This window comes from Melozone crissalis, unplaced genomic scaffold, assembly GCF_028551555.1.
Source record: "Melozone crissalis strain CALT ecotype California unplaced genomic scaffold, PUWL_Pcris_2 ptg000019l_1, whole genome shotgun sequence".
Classification (NCBI taxonomy): domain Eukaryota; kingdom Metazoa; phylum Chordata; class Aves; order Passeriformes; family Passerellidae; genus Melozone; species Melozone crissalis.
Window position 1 is genome coordinate 19,250,001 of NW_026535797.1, and position 22,695 is coordinate 19,272,695.

Genomic DNA, 22,695 nt, shown 5'->3' on the forward strand with positions numbered 1-22,695 from the left:
AGCAGTACACAAAGAGAAAAGGGCTGACTACCAATACAAGGTGTCCCTCCCTGCAGCTGAGGGCTGATGAGGCTTCAGTGACAGGAGCACGGGTCTGAATCCCAGCTCTGGCACTTGCTCTGGACATGACCCCACGCTGCTGCCTGTGTTTCCATGCCCTGTCTCTACAGACTGCTCAGGCCAAGGGCTGGCACACGCTGGTGTTTGCCCAAGGCCTGGCAGGGTGGAGCCCACAGCCTCCAGGCAATGCCTCTGCTGGGGGCCAGGCAGGGCAGCAGAAGGGGTGGGCATCCTCTGAGGGACACCCAGCAAGGCCTGTCCTCTGCAAAGCCATGGTGATGCAGCAGATGAAGTGGTTTTTCCGCAAGGACACAGCATCCTTTCAAAAGGTAGCAAATGCTTTCTATGAGTTATTCAGTTACAGGTTCCAAACTCCCAAACTACACAAATCTCCTGAGAAAATGCAAGTCAGTCAGAGAGGAATCTTGGAGCCACTTCAAACGTTTTGCCAATAATTCATGCAATGAGATTAAAAAAGCCATTTCTTCCTTTGCCAAGTACACAGAGAGCAGAGTGTTCTCTATTGTGTAGGAACATCGCAGCATGTAGCATTTGACAAGGAAAGGTCACTGGGGAGGGGCCACAACTCCTTTTTTAAGAGGTTGCTACCGGTGTCCTTTGGAAAAACTGGTTTTACTCTGTAGCAAAGGCCATAATTGAATGCCCAGCTAACTGGCTGAAATACCTGCCTGTGGTTTAATTTAAAGAACTCTGTTGAAGGGTTCTCTGCTCTCTATCTGACCTGGGCCCAGTTGTTTAGTAGGTAAATCAGTGTGGATTTATCATGTCTGAGTACTTCAGTGGTCAACTCCACACTGCAGCACAGGAAAAATACCAGGAAGCAGAAATGAGCTGAGAGCAGAGGACTGGATTCAAAGAAATCTCAGGGCATAATATTCCTGATTTCCCCACACTTTAAGGGACATATAGCATCTTTTTCAAGGGATTAAGAAAGCTGCTTGGATCTAGCCCTTAGTCTGATGCAGTAGTACAAGGAAAGAGCAAAGTAGGAGCCTCAAGAAAATGGCCCCAAATCTAGTCATGCTTCCCAAACTACTTCTTCTCTTGCTCTGACAGGTGGATGAGGAACAAATTCTAGCCATGCTAGTCTTCATAGGTGATCTATCACTTTGCTCATTCTCTTACACAACAGTTGTGGCCCCACAAAAATCCAGCCACAGCAAACAGACAGGCTGCTACAAGATGCAACAGGAAGGTCTTCTCTCAGAAAACCTCTGAAAACTGTTTGCTAAATGTAGTGTCAAGATACAGGATGGAACAGGAGACTTCAAAATGCTGACAGAAATTTTTTGCAAAAAGCCACTGGTGTAAGCACAGCTCCTGAGACAACACAACAGAAACATAGATCCAAAATCCCCTCCCACTGTAATAAAATTGGAGCCATTTCATCATGACCGATTTCATTGTGTCATTATCAATTTATCCCATGTAAAGTGAGAGATGACCCTCGGCCCCCAGGGAATTTAGAAAATGCTACAGGAGTGCGAGGAGCAAATCAGGGGGCTCTGAAAATACCACTAGAATCTGTCTGCAGAATTCCCCCGACAACCTCAGACACAGACCATCCTTGCAGTGAGACACAATAGCAGGACAAAGCCAGGCAGCAGGGCTATTAGAGGATCTGTGGAAGTAAGAATGCAGGAAATACCAGGCTGTCCAGCCAGTGGTCTGTCTAAGCCCATAACCTGTCTCCAACAGTGACTGTAATTCAGAAAAAAACCCACACTCTGCAAGAGGTAATTATAAAACAAGGTACAAGTAACAAGATTTTCATGCAACTTCCTCCCAAGCACTGGCAGTTTCCAGCTGGCTCCCCCACAGAACAAATCCTATCCCAGAGTTGATCTTACCTTTATAATTCAGGATTTCCTCATGATCTGCCTGAAACAGCTCATCTCTTTTTGCATCTTTCCAAGATCACGGCCTCATCAAATCATTGTGCTACAGAGTTTCATCACTAACAGTGCACTGGGCTGAAATAAAAAACAAAAAAGTATTTTTTCTACCAGTAGTGAGTTACTGCTAATTCAATTTCAGTGGCTGCCAATCACTGATTTCTAGAAAGGGCCATGAAAGGCTACTTGTTTTGTTACCAAGCAGACAGAAGGCATTCTGGTAGTTGTTAAAGAGTTTCTAGGAAATGGCAGGAGAATTAGAAACCCCTATAGCAGTAGCAGGATGACTTCCATTTGTGTGTGTCTGTGGAGGGACAGCCTGGTGACTGCAGTTGGCAGTAGACCCCCTGGCATGTAGGGAAGGCCTGTTTGCTTCATAGCTGTGAGCACAATTAATGAATGGGATTCGTTCTCACTTGTGAACCTAATGAGCTGGGCTAATGCAGGGGTGTCAGTAAATCCCACCAACTTCTCTGATAGTTACAAAAAAGCCACTTCTTCACCTGAATCAGCGCAGCTTGCACAAGTCACGTTTGCACCAACATCTGAGCATCCTGCCCACTGCAGCTCACATTGTTTCATCGTGGGATGTTATGGAAATTCCCAGTGGAAATACTCATGATTATATTGTGGGAGGTGACTGATTCCTGGGAGACAGAAAACAGATCCCCCATTAAAAATTATGATTTTCACCTTCATGAGGAACTTCTTAAGATGCACTGCAGTGAAAGAAGACACTGCAGGACTATTCATAAAATCTGTAATCTGATGTCCGGATTTCTAAAGGCACATGGCGGCAAAGTCTCCCACGAAGCTAATGAAATTTTAATGTTTATGGCATGTACTTGTCACTGCTGGCCAGCAAATTCTAGAGGTAAAACCCACCTAGAATTCCAGAATTTCACTTGATGGCAAAATTTTTAAAAGCTCCAACAATAGTTTGTGACATGCTACAAAATGGCAAAAGGATCAGAGCTGGTGTAGGGATTATGAAGTGGAGAGTGGATGAAGAAAGCCTGCAGAACTACAAAGGGTTTCTCTTTTTTTTTATCTGTGGATATTGTGTATTGTGGGACCTGCTGTGCACATAGGGAAGGACTTGCAGGACTCTTGGAAGATACCATTTATTATTCAGCTGGAAACACAGTTAACACCAGTGGGATTTGGTCTCCCTCATAAATGTGAACAATTTTTACTTAGAGCAGTCAAGTGACCAAGGGCTCCTTCAGCATGTGGGACTACAGAGTACAGTTTTAAGCAGTTTTATTAACTTTAGTTTAAATCACTTCCAGTACTGATCCCCCTAAAGATCAAAGCTGCTCCATCATTTATACCTGGCAGGCAGTAAAATCCTTACGTAAATCTGTAAGTCCCCTTGTTAAGTTTAACATTCATCACTTAACACCACTTAGCAGCCAGCCAGGGAAGAGTGTGCCTGCCAGGCCCAGCCAGTCCCATCTGCATCTTGTGCAGCAAGGATCCAAGGAGTCAAAAAGGAGGCAAAGGCTTTGTCTGATATCTGCTGCTGCAAAAGACACAGATGGGAGAGGGCCCTTGGAGAGCACATCTCTGCTCCCCAATTCATCTGTGCCCCCACAGTAGCTATGTCTGAATTCCTTAAGTTACCAGGAAATCTCAGAGAGCTACAGAAAACATTTTGTGCCTAATGATGCCTTCTTGGACCACAGTGTCATCAGACACTACCATGTCCTGCTAATGAGCTTCTCTCTGTGCAGTGTGGAGCTGCACAGAACTGAACTCTCCCCATAGGACAGCACGGCATGAACTGGCAGATTAAACTTTCCACTGGACCAGGGACAGTTGCAAGGCACTGGGATGGCATCCAACTTCAGCTAAGTGGAGTAGGGATTGAGAACATGAATTTATAACCAGCAACCATCAATGAGGCGTAGGGAGCCATGTGCACAGCATACACTTGGGGAGGAAGACTGGGGACTAGGGAAGAGTTGATTTCACCTAATGTAGGGCAGACAGGACATGAAAGGCCATATCCATCCACTAGAAAATAGTGTAGGAAAATACAGAGGCAAGACCATCATGGCTTAAAGAAAAAAACCCAGAACCAGTCAGAAAACAGGTATGTCTGACCAATGCTTGAAAGCAATGCTTCCCCTCCTTGGATTTAGAAAACACATCCTGTTAAGCCAAGGATGTTGAGAAGGAGATCCAGCAGCCATAGTCAGGGGCTGTAGTAGCAATAAGGTAAATGGTCCATCCCTAAGAGATGGCAAGTCTGGAATGCAAACTGTGAGAGGGAGCAACAAAAGACAGTGATCTTTGGAGAGCGTAGTAGCAAGAATTACACAAGATAACAAGAGAAAACTCTAAGATGGAGAGATGGATACCATTCAGAAGAAAACTGCAGCCACCTCACACAACAGTTTCCAGTCCACTTCGACTGGTACAAGTCTAGAGTCTCTGCTGTGCAATGAGCCAAGCCATTTTTGGGGGGAAACACTTTTTCTTGAAGTTCCCTCTTCTTTTTATGTCTCACTTTGCCTTCCTTCCTCTCTGCCACTCCCTGCCTCCCTCCAGGCAGAGATATGTTTCTCTCAGCTGCTTCTGCGCTTGTGACTTTACTGCATGGGGGAAGTCAGTCCGGAAGGTCACCTCTTTCATCAAGTATTCTATTTGCATCCAAAATTGTATGTACATGAAAAATGTGGTCGTGTGTTGCACCTAGCTGCAGACGCAGATGAAATTCTGTGGAAAGCCTGATGCACACTAACCTTTGCAGATGGTGCAGCTATTGCTGAAAAATGGATTGCTTAATAAAGCATATCATCCGACATATTTGCTGCTTGGCTAGCCAAATAGAAGTTGTTTTTTGCACAAATTTCCTTGTCAAATTTGTCAATGTTCATGTCATTTTTGCTTTAGGTCACAGAGCAAGGTGCAAATTCTTGGCATCTTTACTAGTTGCAAGCCAATTTTGGCTATTTCTAACAATGAAGTGAATTTCTCTGAGGATAAGACACTCGCTTTATGGGGAGGAAAGGAAAACTGCAGGAAGTGGATAATTTTTTTTCTGGGATTTTTTTTTGTTCCTTTCTGTTTTCTTTTTTCCTCTTTCCTTCTGAGGGATAATGTTTGCATTCATTTGTGGACCTTGTTAATTCATAGCAGAAAGAGGCATTTTATTCTGTTAAATATTTTTTTTTGCTTGACTATTTGGTGCATGATGCACAGGAATTTTTTGCATTGGTGTAGAGAAAAATTATCCCTTTTTGTAGGAAAACTTGGAAGAGAAAAAAAGATTCATTCCTTTGGCATTCTTAAATATGGAAGTTAGGGGATTCTCTCCTTCCAGCTGTCTGCTTGAAGAGTAATGTTTTTAAGTCTTGCAATATCTTAGACTTAAAGCAAGATATTTGTGTTGTTTGTTCTTCTACCTGCCCTACATCCTTTGGCTCTGCCTACAGACACATCCCCTTCCCTGCTCAGGTTTTCAAGCCTATTCCCTTCTTCCTGGGTTTCAGATGTTTTTGCCACATGGTGCCTTCCCAAACATAGCCACCACAAGCTGCTCTACTCAGGAGCAAAAATAAAGATTGTCATTTCCATGTTTGCTACGATAACAACCTCAGCAGGGGCAGCTTTTAAAAATGCGCTGCACTGCCACGAGGAAACAGTACCAGCCTCAGGCACTGGGGCACAGCTCACCAGGAGAGCCACAGGGAACATGGGCATGAAAGCAAATATAGAGCGTGTGTGAAGGGGCTGGAGCCCCATTCAAGGCTTCCTCCACACCAAGTCAGGTTTTAGGGAACAGGGTGCTTCTAGGCCTTGAAGATCCCTCAGAAGACCAGACCCTACTCCTTCAGAGGTGCTGCATATGCAGTGTTGGCAGCATCCATTTTGGGGTACAGAGCTCTACATCCAGTCATCCACCTCAATATACCATCGTTTATCCAGGCCTCTACAAGGAGAGCTGCAATTTTGGTGTCAGGCATGCTATTTAGGTTGCATTTCCATTTTTGTTCCGTCACTCACTGGATATGGTGTTTTCCATTTACTAGTAACAGATGCATTCCTCTCTGGGCTGTGCTGCAGCAATTACCTTTCTCTTTGGAGGATTCATTTATCCCTTTATTCCCACCCTGTACTAAGTCCTTTATCAAGCATACCTTTTCTAAAGATGCACCATTTGCCAAGTGCATCCTCTAGTGATATAAAAAGAGGACTTTGCTGCAGGACATAGCCATTTGCATAATCCCATTTGCCCCCCAAGTAAGATCCCCCTCCAAAAAGAACATTCTTCTGCAAGGAGCAGTTTGTTTACAAGGTTTGTTTTGTTAGCAGGTGTATTCCCAGTAGTAACTTTTCCACTGCACCATTTTTTTTTAAAGGTCTTGTTTGGTAGCCAGATAGCCGAGACTGTCTGTGATAAAGCCAGCACAAGTGATTAATAGCAAAGTCTCTGCCATTTTATTATTAATAGCAGTGTGTTGACTCAATTAAATCCAGCCTGCTTTTTTTGGCAGGCCTTTGCAATTATACATATCATTATGGGCTGCAGCCCAAATGCATCCTGGGAGTAGACCAGAACTCCACATTAACTTTTTCTGGCTCGCTCTTTGCAGGTTGGCCACTGTAACATGTGGGCTATAACCAATCCAGGCTGCTTCGGGGATGGCAGAATGGAGGAAGAAGGACAAATGGTGGAGGTGAGGATCACACCTAGAAAGGGCACACTCCCCTACAGCCATAAACAGCCTGGCAAGGATGTCCTGTATCCACCCCTCCATGCTGAACCCCGTAAACACAATGTAATCTGTCTGGACAGTACCTGTTACCAGCAGGGGTGATTTTCCAGCACACTGAGAGGTGTGTTCAGTAATCCCTTCCAAAACAGACCTGCAAGCAGCTTGGCCTAGCTTGAAGAGGCACTGAACTGCGGTACAACCCTTTATTTTGAGAAAGGATCCTGTAGATTGTGTTTCCTGGAATGAGAGACTGAATTCAGAGTACCTCAAAGCATGCAGTAGGCATATTTTAGTGCTGAACATACTTGCTTCTACCTTTTGAAAAATTCCAACTAGACTGTTGGGAGGAAAGCCAGTCATAGAACTAAGGCATAACACCAGGACCAAGTTAAATTCTCAGCACTGATAATGGGCTCCATGTATGATTCCAAGTGATCTATACAAAGTCCTGGGGCATTTTCTGTAGCCTTCAAACTCAAGAGATCCATGAGTTATTCAGGTCACTCGTTATTTGGGGGCACCAAACTTGGGGTGCCTAAATTGTCAACAGAGATGCACAGACAAGGGTAGGTTGCCTTACCTTGAGTTTTGAAGAGAGCTGGAGTCGGGGGACCCTGAACAGCTGGTGAAATTAAGCCTTATGCTTTTCTCACAGCCTTTTGAGATAGCCTGTCCATAAATAGATGTTCTGTTAATAGGAGAAATCTGTTAATGGGAGAAAGCTCTTTTTGGGTCTGAATCTCACCAGACTTGTACATAAAGCACTTAGCACAAAGATGGTCTGATCTGAGTTGTAGGCCTTGCCATCACTCAGGTAACAAATCACAGACATGAAGTGCTAGAGGAATAGCCAGGTCTGGCCCCTTGCAAGAGCAGCATATGTTGATCAGAAGCACTGACCCATCACTGTCCTGTGCAGACTGGGTGGGCTTTATCTTCCTGCAACCTGCTAACCAGAACAGGCAACTGCAGGGATACACTCAAGTATGCATATGGTCTGTGATATCTCTCACTATGACTGCTGGGTTTTTCTTCCCAAACCCACTGCTCTTTGCATCTGTAGGTCTGCATTCTTCTCTCCAGTGAAGCCTGGAAATGTCTCACTTTCCTGCAGGTACCAAAGACATCACCCTTCATCCTGTGGTGTTAGAGGAGACCCCAAGAAGCCACATCTGAAGTCCCACAAAAAAAGAGTAGGTCCTGTTTCCCATTACCTGAACACAGGGAGCTTTGCAGCTGAAGTCTCTTTTCAGCTTGTGCTACTTCATCTTTCAGAAGCCCATTAAGACAGGAGGGCACTCTATGCTTTCCATCCCAGCTTGGCCTGTCTCCATCCCTGTCGTCCATCTGGTTTATTTGCTGGCGTCAGACAATCCACAGCTGTGGGGCTCCTGCTAACCAGGGTGGAAGAGTTTAAGTGCTTGGCCTATAATCTCCTCCCAGTGCCTACAGTGCAGTTCTGGAAATAATTCTGCTGCTGGACAAGGGAGTGCAGAGGAGTTCTGCTGTCTACATTCCCCTGAAGAGCTCTCAGCAGTACAGAGAGGATTTTGTTTGCACCCAGCTCCAGGCAGTGATGGAGCTGTAACTGCAGATTGGCACTGCAGCACTGAATATGGGTAACAGACCACACACGACCCACAGACCTATAGGTCTAACAGATCCTCAAGGAAAGTTCCCTCCCCACTCTGTACAGATGCTTAGCTCTAGGCGCTGTCCCAAACAAGGAACAATCCAGTTGGCACCCACAACTGAATCTTCCTCCATGACAGGGGGCATGTATTGCTATTTCTGCAGACCCAGATGGTGGTGGCTTCCCATCATCTCCTCCCTTGCATCTTCTATCCCAGAGGGTTGATTTGCCAAACCAAGACTAAGCTTTGGAAAACTCTCACCTGCTTTTCTGAGGACCAAAGTGGAGCTTATGACAAGTGCTTCCCTGAGGAACCTCAGAAACATAAGCAAAGCCACTTGTGACAACACTGGGTTTAACTACCCTCAGTGTGCCTGGGAAAGAACCCAGAGAATTCTCTCAGATAGGATGAGATGCACACATAGCAGTGGGGAAGGGGAGACCAAGAAGATTGATGGAGATATTTGAGGGTTTTGTACAAACTTGCTTTCTTCCCAGACAAAAGAGGCTGCAGATCCATGGCTATGGCTTGCAGAAGTGTCTGTCCTAGTAGAATGCCTGCTTGGCTTATGCCTGTAAGTGTAAGAAAGATAAACATAACTCTGGATGACGGTGTTCAGGAATCTGCTTTAAAACAATGCACCTTTCATGGACTAGGTGGACACATCCACAAACTGGCTGGGCAATGTCACTTTCTTTCAAAATACATTAAGAATCTAAGACATTTGTTCTCTTCCTGTTTCAACAAGAATGTCATTTTGATTTTTAGATACCACAAAGGAGGGCAATGAAGATGGTGAAGAGTCTAGAGGTGAGCCACATGAGGAGCAGCTGAGGTCACTTGGTCTGTTCAGCCTGGACAAGAGGAGACTGAGGACAGACCCCACTGCAGTTACAGCTTCCTCTGAGGGGAAGAGAATGGGCAGACACTGATCTCTGCTCTGGGGTGACAGTGACAGGACCCCAGAGAATGGCCTGAAGGTGTATGGGGAGGTTTAGGTTGGACACTAGGAAAAGGTTCTTCACGCAGAGAGGGTGGTCAGGTACTGGAACAGGGTCCCCAGGGAAGTGGTGACAGCACCAGCCTGACAGAATGGGACTGGAGCATTATTCAAGAGAACCCAGCCACAGTTCAGTACAACAAAGTTTAATTATCTAGAACAACATCACATATCCTGTTCTAGAGATTGGACTACTGACTTCCAGTGTGATGTCAGCAGCGCCCTTACTTCAGGGCCTTTTTATTTTTAAGGGCAATTCAACAGATTTAGAGAGGCCAAAATTCTGAAGCCCACTGGTAACAAACAAGTGCTTGTTACCTCAGTGACTAAGTGTGCTTTCCTCTGAGATTTCTCTTAACCCCAGGATGAGTGACCACCTCAGAGGAGAGGGTGACCTCCTCTCCTGAGAGAGATGATCAGACACTTGTAAGGCTCGTGGCTGTCGCCTCAGGACCAGTTAGGGAGCTGAGCTGTTATTGCTCCCCTGTTATCAGTTACGGCAGGAGATTCCTTGCCTTGTGGCTGAGACTGCTTTGTACCAATGACTCACAGAACATAACTAAACCATGTAAAATGTCATCCTGTGTTTGCCATTAATAAGCTTTCAATTAATAACACAAATTTCCAAGAATACCCCGAGCTTGAAACTCTGTGCTGTGCTGCCTAGCAGAGCCAATCAGGGCGCTCTCAAAGCCAAGTCTTAATAAAGCAATTTTGCTTTCCAGGAAAGATCCCTCCTTGCTGCTGCAGCTGGAAAACCCCAGCTCATGCACATATGCAGACCATACTACCCCATACGGGAAAAAACATCCTGTTACTCGGAGGATTGCAGGAAAGCTTTCAAACTGAGGTACAAAGCTTTTCTTTTAAATACTGCAAGACCTGATTCTGCTTACTTGCTGATATAAGTTACCCCCTGAGGAACATGGGGTTGATCTGCTGTACTATAAGGAAGACAACTGGACCTGTGTTTAGGAGGGCCATAGTCAAAATCAGAGGTACTAATGTGATGATGCCAGCTGACACCAGTTTTTCCATCACGCGCAGTTTTTCAACAATCAATGTGTACACATGTGCATTTTGCTGTTGTAAGGACAAGTACACAGGAAACCATGGGAAGGTTTAGGCTGGTATTAAATACATATCAACTCTTCTGAAGGTAGATCTAACAAACATGAGACAGTCTGGCCATGCATAAGTCCCTCACAAAAATAAAGGCAAAGACAAGACATTGCTGCCAACCCAGGCCCTGCACCCTCTGCTACCTGTACACAGCTGACCTAGCTGAAAGAAAATACTTATCTTTCTGATATGCAAAGCCACTCAGAGAGTCACCAAGGGCACTCTCTTTCACAGACACGCAGAGCAAGGCATCTTCCTTATTTCTGCATTATTCGTGCAATTCCTTCCCTGTATCTGCAGTCAGGTACAATCTCTTGCTGTCTGTACACATCTGTGTCCACAACACAGCCTGTTGATACACAGGCAGACAGACAAGCTTGCTTTCTCTCTCTCTCACACACACACCTCTCCCACTTCCAGCAGGAACTCCAGGTATTGAAAGGTAATCCTCCCAGCTCACAGAGCCTGCTGAATGGAATAATGAATTTTCTGATGAGCATGAATATCACGCAAAGGCAGTCACACGGATATGGTGGAATGCTTCCAGCCAATATCCATGCAATCCGGATATTTGGATTCACCCATCCTCAGCCTCTGCTCTCAGCAGTGCTGACGGCAGCAAAGCTGAGCTTGCTGTGCTGATTGGGAAGGCCTCACAGATCTGGCTGGCTGGCCTGGGTGCTGGAAGACAGCTGAGCTGTCGTGCACAGCCTGCTCCTCCTCACCATCAAAGACAGGGAGACCTTGCCAGCTCCCATTCCTTAACCTACTGCTCCCACAGGAAGCTGGCACCAGCTGCCTACCAACACCCAGCTCCTCTCTGGTCTCTGGGGCAGGGGAGAGAATTGCAGGAGCAGCATCAGTCTGCTCAAACCTAACAGTCCTGTCCAGTGGTGAATTAAGGGCAAATCCCTGATGCAAGGACACTAATTCTCCAGGCTACAGATCAAACTTCTCTCACCCCTAATCTCTACTCATCCTTAAGTCAACTTGTTCTCTTCTGTTTTACAGTTCAGGGTTAAAAATGCTTGTGGAGAGCAAGAGTAGCTGCAGACACTAATTCTGGGGAATAGAGGAAAAGGAAGCTAAAATAAAAACAGAGGATGTGAGGCAGAACAGTATTTTAGACAGTGGTTCAAACTGCACCCAAACCCAGGGGATTCCCAGTTACAGAGCTGTGATACTCCTAGAAACTAAGCTTTAGAGCTATTTGCTTCTGTGCAAATGTCAGCCAGTATTGCTTTAGCATAATTGACCAGTCTAGACAAACAGAAGTAATGAGCTTTCCATGCTGGACATGTGAGTCCCATTCCCAGCTCTGTCTTCAGCTTTGCACATGTTCAGGGACATCTGTTCCACAGCTGTAAGATTAACACAGAAATACTTGGCTTGACTGTTTTGCCTGTAAGCTCAGATCAAGTTCATCAAGACCTGTGATCAAGAGAGAGATCAAGACAGTGCAAGTTGCCATATAAATCAAAGGATCCCTTGCTACAGTAGCAAAAGCACAAGCATGTATTGCTAGAGACTTGCCGGCGTGGTTTTTGCACATTGCATGTGCATCTATGCTCCTTGCATGGTGCCACACCACATCAGCAGTCTCTGCACATATCCCATCTCTTAAGTCCTTTTATCTTGGAATTTACATCAGGGAAGAAAATATCTGGCACAACTCTTTCCAGAAACTTAACTGTATAGTCCTAGATGGGAATTTGCTGAGGATTTTCACAAGAGTTGAAGTCTGAACTAAACTTCAATGTGATAAAATCAACTTTCCGTTGTGTAGGTTTGGGTTTTATCAACCTTGTGGCTCTGATCCTTCCCAGTACACTTGGCTCTTGGAATTTTTTCATCCACAGTCATGATGCTTAGAAATAGTGCTGGGAACTGGCAAGTCTAACACTTTGTAGGTATGAGAAATCTTCTAATCTAATCCTGATTTTTCTCTGAGATAGGAGAAGAACTTAAGGGAATTATCTTACTGAAAAATTGAGGCTTACAAGTAAAAGCAGAGTCATGAAATTAAAAACTAAAGGTCCTTAGTCATGCTGGACTTGCTTTTTCAGCTCCCAAGGTTGTTGCCCATCCACAAGAGCTCAGTATGTCACTATTTATATTTGCTAATAGATCCCACAAAAGAGAGAAAGGATTGTTGTGTAAGTCATTGCCCCAGTCCAGAGTACACTGGGAAATTCTCAATGATATATACAATACAGAAGCAAACAATGACACCCAAATATCTGCCTAGTAAAATATACATCTAGCTTTTCAAAGGGTGACATACCAAAGTGATGAGGAATTAGTCAAAACCCTGGATTAGATATGGGTTCAAATTCCACTCTCCTCCTCATGCTAACAAAATTTCCCATCCTTGTGTGGATGGGCTTGCTCTTCCTGAGACGCTGGGATTAAAAACAAAACAACAAAACAAGCACAAAAAAACCCCAAGCAAGAAAACAAATGAACAAACAAACAAACAAACACACACCCACACATTTCCCCCCCCCACACACACCAAACCCCACAAAACAAAACAAAAAAAGGAGAAAAAACCTCCACCAATTAAAACAAACCCCACAAAGGTGGAGTCTTCAAGCACACCAAAAAGGCTTAGGAGTGCAAGTCAGTCAGATGGGTGCTTCCAAGTCCCTCCACTGCTTTGGAAGACTTCCAGCCCTAGGAGTTAAATAAAAGGCCAGGGATATATATGGCTGGTAGGCTAATGAAGCTTAATTTTATCCAGCTTCTATTTGTTCTTTGGTTTCGCTTCAGAGCATTGATTTCACATTCCTGCACCTTTTACATATGCATACATATTTCATAAATAGGCAAATGTATATACACAGACCTGAGCATGGGAGTATGTTTATACATGTAAAGCAACTGGGTATTTACAAGCTGTTTCTAAGGTTATAATATCCATTGCTATTATGAACTGCTTCATTAACCTGTCAATCAGATAGCTTTCTCCCTTTCAGCCCTCTCCCGTGTTACTCTGTGTGTTGGAGGTGAAGCATGTGTGTTTCTGTCAAGTGTATTATTTCAGACAGTACAGACACACAGACACACATGGACGCACGCCCAGAAATTAATATGGTTTCATTGCTGCCTCCCCAGAAGCCTGGCTCTGGCTGACCCTCTGGACTCTGCTAGCCATGGAGATGCCTCATGCAGTCATTTATCACCCAGGCCCTGGCCAGTGGCACTGGGCTCCTGGCGTTGCATCCCCAGGCAGCCTGGTTGCCGTGCAAGAGGAGGGGCATGTCTGCAGCGTGGTTGCAGTTTGGAAGCACTGCTGATGGACTAGTCCCCAATAAACCCCCCAAAAGTGCTGATGTGCTGAAAGCAGCTGACACTGATGGATCTGCTCTCATCTTGCCTTTCAGTCGGCTGCAAGAGAGAAGAGAGAGAGGAAGAGAAACAAAGGCAGAGATTAACTCTTTTGTCACAGAGCTCTGCAGTTTTACAAGGCAAGATAAAGCTGCTGTCCAGGTTGGGTGCAGATGGGACCAGCTCAGCACAGTCTGTCTGATTCTCTATGGACTCCAATAGGGAAAAAACCAGCCTGAACTGCACAATGATTTACTGGCAGGGCCTGTGCTGCCTAACTGAGCCTTATAACTTTCCTTGCAGTTGCAACCACAGCCAGGGAGACCAGCAGGGATGCCTGGACATGGTCCTGGGCAACTGGCTCTGGGTGGCCCTGCCTGAGCAGGAGGCCTGGACAAGATGACCTTCAGAGGTCCCCTCCTACCTCAACCATTCTGTAATTCTGTGATTGTCCCAGACCTGCACACCAGCCATTAAACCAACACTGCTTTAAGCACCAGCGCTGCTTTTAGCACCACACAGCAGCACCAAGTCCCCCCAGTGCTGACGCCTGAGATGTGACACAAGCTGCTCAGCCAGCAAGGCCCACTCCTGTGGGTGCAAGCTCAATAAACACAAATGTCCAGGGGGATCAGTACACTCCTGTGTATGAAATCATGGGGTGAATTAGTCTGTGATGCCAGGCATCAGAATCCCCAGATCAAGTCTCAAACTGCCGCTTGTGATACTCCTCACTAGAGCCAGTTAGAATGTTTTAATATAATTTCATTTAATCAAACCAGGTTTTCTCAAAATTGAGTTGTCTGGGGAATTGGACCAATTTGGCTTAAGTTTTTCTCAAGAATACCTTGGTTCCAAGGGGCTCAGATATGAACCTCCAGTCTGCATTGTTATGTCATTCAACTGCACAAGAAGAATTTGGAAGGTTTCCTTCTCCTCTCACTTTGCTAGAAATTTCAGCAGCTGCTGAGGAGCAGGACTTGAAGCTTCCAGATCTCCTCTCTGAAGGACTAGCAATGTATCCCCATGGATGTGTCCCTATCCAGTCACATACAGAGTTCAATGCAAATACAGTCAGAGATTTACCCAATTCCTTCAATGCCTTTGCACAGTCATGTTTAGCACTGGCAATGTCACAGGTACAACAGGACCCCAAATTCTCACATGCCCAGCTGGAGGGCCAAATGTCCTCAGAAAGGCAGGCTATGCTACATTTAGCCTGAGCACACAAGGAGACACAGTTAACAATACTACTAGCAAGAGGGTAACAACAATAATACTGATGCTAATCCTTATTAATAAAAATGTTAACAACATTCTTGTTCCTGTGCAAAATGTCATTTTATTTGTAATCTCAATTGTCATTGATTTGAAGAGAGGAGGTAGGATCTTTTTATAGATAATTCTAAAAACATATTCCTAAACCCATATTGAAAACTTGATCATTTTCCAGTTTCAAGAGAAAAATCCAAATACCATATTTGAAAAACAAAGTTCATATTTTTAAACAAGAAAAAGAAAGACACCTTGTCATGAGAGAACCATTTTACAACTGGGAACAGTGCTCTAACTCTGCACAGCACCCATTCTCTCCTGGATTTTTTCAAGCCTGGTTTATCATGCATTTGTGTGGCACAGATCACAAGTGTTCCCAGGTAAACTAGCCACCAGGTGAAGTACAAATTACCATGAGTAAAGAATAAAGGCAGGAGCCAGCCCCTGCTGAATGTTAGGGTTGTTCCAGGGTTTTTGTCAAGACTGGGGTCTTCTAGTGCTGAGCCCTATGCAGCTTTACAAACACATAGAGAGAGGCTGTCAGAGCTGCAATCCACCATCATAAAGCATATCAGTAAAGACAAGTACATTACACTTGGACATGGACACACTCCGAAACACAGGCACATCACCCCAGCACAAACTCCTGCTCTCACGCACACTCTGCTGAACATGCAATCCTTCCTGAAATACAAACAAGATCTCCAAGTCAACAAATGGAAAATGTGGGGCTGGGTGGAAGAATCTTGAGATTCACCTTTTTTTTTTTTTACTTACTTTTTTACTTTCTTTTTTTTTTACTTTTTTAACTTTTCCTAGAGAAAAAAAGGCCTTTTAAAATAAATTAATAGTAAATGCAATGTTTCCTGAGGAAATACTGATGTGTTTTTTGCCACATCATTTCAGTTTTTGTCTATTGCCCCCCATTTCCTTTTAATGAAAAACAGTAAAAGCTAAGTCAGACTCCAAGACTCTAAACTTGGCTTGCAGAATACTTTTCCTGTCCAGAGGATGATTTAAAATGCAACCTGAAGTACAGATCTGCTCTAAAGTCTTAAAACAACTTTGAAATGTAAAGGTTTTCCACCACACACAAATAACAATAATAATGTCACCATGCCAAATGCAGACAGTCTTGGAAACAAACCCACCAAGGTATTATCGATCATCTCTTCACATGTCCTTAATAAAATCTTGGTCTAAAATCTATCCACAATATGCCATCTGCCACACACTGAGATGAAATATGATGTGTGCTCTTGGCATCTAACACTCTGATGAACCATTTGTGAAATCTCTGCAGAATTTCACATTCTCAGTAGCACACTTTTCTAGAGAACTGAATTTCAACTTTAATTTTATCTGTGTGCCCCTAAAAAATATATCTATCTCAGAAGGGCCTAAAAAAACAATATATAGATTGTTATACAGCTGGTTTGAGCTTGCCTTTCTCAGTAACTTTTGCAGACTCACTTAGGAACAGCTCAAATTCCCCAGGGAGTTCTGTGAACCCTGTAACCAAGATTTGGTGCTTTAGGGAAGAGCTCCATGGACTGCCTAAATTGAGGTCATGGAGGCCTCCAGTGCCAGGGTTAGCCAGCTCCTGGCTGTAAACACCTCTGAGCAAAACCTGTCTTCCTCTCCATCTCAGAGTGCTGACAGGTGCTGAGAGGTGCTTAAGCAGGACACTTGAGCAAGTGCCTGCTTTCAAGCACCTCAGGACTGCTGGTGGGATTCCTCATATGCTGCAGGCCAAGCATGTGCACAGGCTGTGGAGAAGGGAAGCCCTTGGCAGCCACCTCAAAGCTGCTCCTGCCAGTGAGCGCTGCCCAGGCACCACAGCTCTGGGTCCAGGGAGTGCATCCAGGCAGGAGAGGACTCAGCTTCCCAGCCCATGCACCCACCTCAGTGCCCTCCACTCCCAGTGAGTCCACAAGGGCCCATTTATTCTAAGATATGAAATTTGAGTTGTTTCTTTATTGTTCTTTAATGAAACCCTGTTTATTCTAGGCTTTTAATTCTTTCCATCTATTATGTTTAGACAACTCATTAACAATCATTTGTTATCATTAGACTTCAATTTTAAGCTCCTTTTCCCAGAGGAGGCAGGGCAGTACTTTTAAACATATTTGCATCATAAACAATTTCTGGGCCCTGTGTGCCATCTATTACCCCAGCCTTTCCTCCCTTCTTACTTGTGCTGGAAGGTGCTGAAAGAGCCTTAGCAAGATTTTGGCTGAGTCCAGGGTAATTTGTGTTTCCCCCAGTCCTGGAGCCATGGAGGGTTCTGCATTAGGACAGCAACCCCATGCATTAATAGCAAACTCTTGAAATCCTAGGTCATGTAATGGTGAGCTGCTCCTTCCACTGGGATTAATGACTACATGCTGCAGCTGAATTCATTAGGGCATGCTAAAGATAGCATGCTAGCCTGGGATAATGTGTGGGCCTCATTCTGCTCATTTATGGTTGTTCAGCTCCACTGGATTTAGTGAAGTCATTCCTGATTTGCAGCAGGGTCCCTCGTGTGCATGCTAGATAAGCACTACGTCACACTTTGCATTCATTGACAGCTCCCAGTAGGCAAAAATCTGATCCCTGTTATGTTGGTTAAATCCAGATCAACATTCACTGAGGCTGCAAGGCATCCTTTGGATATGAGGTAGCATCAGCATGCATGGAGTGTGGCCTGCATGATGCAATTTGCTGTGGTAGAAGGGAGGTCCCTTAAGTTGCATAGAAAGCAGGAAAATAGCCACTGTTCTCCTCGTGGTTTTCCTAAGTTTTGCTTGTCACTATATTCATCACATACTGGTGTCATATCTTGACATGGGAGCAATTTAGGGAAGTGATGCAAAGCCACAAAGTGATCCAAAACCACTACAACTGGTCAGCACCAACCTTGATCAGTAAAATGCAGAAGAAAAGAGAAATCACTAAGCTGGCATCTTTTAATGTATGTTTTGATCTCCAAAATCTCATTCCAAATTATGCTCAAAAATGCTGGAGGTGGCAGCCATGTCTCCTGTTTCCCACATCCCCGTAAGCAAGCCAATGACACATCTGTTCAGAAGAGGTTTAGCTCTTATTAGTAGCATTGCTAGATCATCTCTGTCAGTGCCAAGCCTTGTGCTGGTGCTAATGCATTGTCATTGTTTTAATACCCTGGTTTTCAAAGCTCATCTGGTGGTGCTACCCCAGGCCCAGTAACATGACAGGAACGCACATTTTGGAGCTGCTGTGTTTCCCTACAGCCCCTGCACCCTTGAATGGCAGTCAAAGAAACAAATCCACTGTTGAAAGGCCTCAGTTCTGCATGGCTCAAAGCTTGTGCTCAGCTTTAGAGACTTGGAGGCCTTTCATTCACAGGCATTTCACTTTTCAAAAAGCCCTTTCACACCACCAAGTGCAAAGGAGGTATTACATGCAGCCCAATTTTGCTGGCTAGAGCACACACACATGAGAATAGCAGGCTGGACCACCACACCTATTGCAGCTTTTCATATGGATGCTTGCAGTTTATAAGAAGATGAAAAAACTTCATACATATTATTGTGGACTGTTCATGATGTTTTTATACCTCCAACGAGCTCTACTGCCTCTACAGTGCTAGGGATCATGATGATCCTTGCTGCAAGGCTCCACCCTGCATGTTAAGTAAATTCCTGTAATTTTCTATCCTTCCTTTGTTATTCTGATCCAATTAAAGCCACTGCAGCTAAGTGAAAAGTCATGATTGGCTAATTGGATTTGGGAAAGCAGAACACCCATCAGGAGCCAGGTTTAATTTAGGTTTCCTCAAAATTTTTAAGGGCACTGGTAGGCTAGAAGAGGCAGCTACTCTGTTGGCTGTGGCTCAGAGAAAAGGGATTAGCTGGTTGCTGAGTGAGCTCCCTGCTGCCTCGTGTCCATGGAGCTCCCCAATTCCAATGCCTGTGTCAGTCTTTTTTTTTAACCAATGCAATGGTCCTTTATATATCTCTCCCATGCCCCTCTGAGTCTCTTGTCCCCAGTCTCATCCTGCACCAGTCACATCTCTCATGATTACTCCACACATCAGTGCAGTCCCGCCCCAAAAATGCACTTCCCATGGTCCTGAGGGGCTGTGCAAGACATGTTCGTGACTGGACCTGCACTCCTGGATGTGGTGTGCGACATAAACTTCTCTGAAGTCAGGTGGAAGTTTTACCAGTAAGGCTGAAGGGGTTCAACACATGGAGAGCTCTAAATACTTCTCCAAACACCAACTGGCCAACTCCTTCCAGCTGCCCTGGATGCAGACCCCCTGGGATTCCAGTCACACAGTGAGATTAATACAATAAAAGATCCATTTTCATGAGCAATTATAACTGACCAGAAGCCTATCTGTAAAATTTCCAACTTAAGTCATTAAAAAATGGTGTGCCATACCTGCTAAAACCAGAAGTTTCTTTGAAATTCATTAAAATAATTAATCATAACGTAGATTCTGAATACCTTCTGACTTTTAAGCTTCTAATAAATTCTTAGGCTATTTATTCTGATTTAATGATCACCTTGGACACAGAAACATTGAAAAGATAACAAACTGAATGGACAACTGATATTGTCATATGCTTACCTGATTCTAAGAGCTTCAGAAACTTCATAAAATGTAATAAAAACAAGAGTTACTAACACTACTACCCAAATGCACATTAAGCCACTTGCATATGACCAATAACAGTCAAAAAACGCATCCTAACAAACATCATACAAAAATAAACAATATTCAAGGTGGACTCTAAATTCTTGGGTTTGGGATCCTTTCAAAATGCTTTATATTTTTGGCTTGGGCATTTTACATTTATTTCTCTTTTTATATCTTTTTTTTTTAATAAAATCATGCCTGACAATTTAGAAAATCTCATGTATTTCCAATCTTGCACCCAAAACACAAGACTAGCAAGATCACTGGGCATGTTAAGAAGCCTGTCTATTAAAATTTGTAAACATTTGTGGCATCCAATACTTGGAAGAATCACTTGAGCCATCACCCAACATACTTCTGCTCCTGTTGAAGTAGAAGAACTAAAGAGGATCAGCCAAAGAAACAAATTCTTTCTCTACTGCTCTCCTGCCCATTACTTGTTGGCTTTTTTGTTGTTTTGGGTATTTTTTCTTGGGTTTTTTGTTTGTTTGTTTGTTTGTTTTTAAGGAATCATTATTTTTACTTTGGTTGTCAACTGCAGTGGAAATATACTCCCTGTTCCACTATTTCTAACCCCCCTGAGGAGTTTTCAGGCCCTATTTTAACTGAGACCTTTTTGCAAGTCTGGCCCTTCCCCCCAGTAATGCTGCTACTGAAAAAAAAGTTGTATCATCACTGTTTTTACACAAATGCCTAACACTTGTTTCTCTCCCCATGGTCTTGTCAATACTGGACCATGAGCGAGAAGTTGCCAGGGCCTGAGTTCCCAGTGCCTCCAGATCTTGGCACTGACTGCCTTTCAGAATCTGGCCCCTGAGGCTTTGCAGTTGGCTCATGAAAAGAAAAAGGGCCCCTCCTTAAAATCACAGTCCGTGCAAGTTTGTGTCTTCCATGAAAATTAACATGCTGGACAGCAGATGGGACAAACACATGCTAGAGGCCAGATCCTTATGCTGGTTACACCAGGATCATCTGCAAACTTGAGGGAACAAGGACAAACAACAGAACTAAAGCAATTTACATGAGCAGTAGGTCTGCCTTCCTGCTGGCTAACAGTAACAGTTTGGATTTTTGGGCAGAGGCAGGGATAAAGAGAGAAATAACTACATTTGTACAAAATTTTAGCCCACTCCAAAGCTGTCCAAATAGGACCAATGCTGTGACACTTGATATCTGATTCAAATGCTTTAAGAAACCCAAAGAACAACACACCACCACATTACTCTGCCAAGCAACAGGCTTCACAACTGCCTTTGGAGAGCCAAACTGCCCCCATGGATACAGACGTGACTTAATTTTCCCCTCTCTTCTCCCAGTCCCTCACTTATACCTCCTCAAAATACCTGTGGTGAAATGATGACAGTGCAGTCTCGTGGAAGGTTCTGGCAGCATCCTGCAAAAGAGCAAAGCCCATGGTGTTCAGACAGTGCACAGAAGAATGATGTGTGACACTTTGAAAAGCGCTGCCTCCTTGGAAAGTCATGACCTCTTTGAATGGAAGACCCAGATCCTGAACCAATTTTCTTTCCCTGACCCAACTGTCCCCTTGATTCTTGACCTCTTTGATTTGAGGATTCATTCTTTCTTACCATTCCTCTTTCCTAGCCTCTGTCTGGTCACTCTCTGAGTGAGAAAGACCATGCAACACTGTGGTTCTACACGACTCTTCCTTTTCTGATAAAGTTTTCACATATTCTTCTTTTTAGGATACAAGGCTCCTTCCAGTAGAGTTACACACAAGCAGTATTTATTCCACTGTGCTTTTCAAAGGGAATTGGCACTTAACTTCCTGAGGATGCTGTGAAAATTCCAGCTGTACCCTAGGAGCAGCAGGGATTGTGAGTCTGTATAGTCAGACCTAAGAGATACTAGCGGATTTCTGACAACAGTAAATTCAGAACAAGCACCTCTGCTTTTGGATCCTTCAGCAAGTATAGCACAAAGATTTCTGTGCTGCCAGGTCAAATGTGTCTCCTTCATGGAAAGGCTCTCTGGACACATCTGGCATGTTACCAGATTAATTTCCACTGGGCTTGATCCAATGTTCATCAAAGTCAATAGCGACATTTCCTGGGTCATGCCAGAGGTCCAGTAATACTTCATACCTTCCCATATGTAATCATTTAATTACTTCCCACTAATTACTTCTGCAGGGAGCTTTAAGATTTTCAGTTCTGCAACACCTTTTCCTGATGGTCTCTGGATCAAGCCTTTGCCCAGGAGAAGGCAACTGGCCTGACTTATGTTAGAGGAAGGACTCTGCAGGTCCCCCTTTGATCCACAAGAGGCTCAACAGCAAACAAGGGGAAAATACATTTATCATTTCTTCTCTTGATCAGGATCTATTTCCTGCAGGACTCTGAATCAGGAAAATCCAGTCACATCTCTGTGTATACACATGCATGTCTGTACATATGTGCAAAGACAACCGACCCCAAAGGTCAAACAGGACTGCCACTCCAAAATACAATAAAGCTCTCAGCTTAACTTTAAGGAAGAGAAAAAGGCAAATGATTAGAGAGAGCAAGAAAGCAAGAAAGACAGAGATAAAGAGAAAAAACCAAGGGGAAGATGATTTTCTATCAACAAAACAGCAGGGACAAATTCTAGTTCATCACATTGGAAACATCTCCTTCGTGTGCAAACACTGCCTGAAGCCAACACTAATCTCCCAGATTAAAGCCTTTTAATAGCAATTAGTCCTCTCTGCACTAACCCACTGGACACTCCAGTGCATATTTGGGAAAGGGGGGAGCTGAAGGGAGTGTCAGCAACAGTTTAACTCATAAGTGCCCTGATGTGTCTAAATCCTTATCCTGCATACACATTTGTGCACAGGCCAGGAAACTGTGTCAGTGAAACCTGTTTGGATTGTAGCAGAGAATGGGACCATGACAGCTAGATGTGGGTGTTACATGTGCAAATACTTGGGTGAGTTGGATCAAGCCCAGATCCAGGAGGT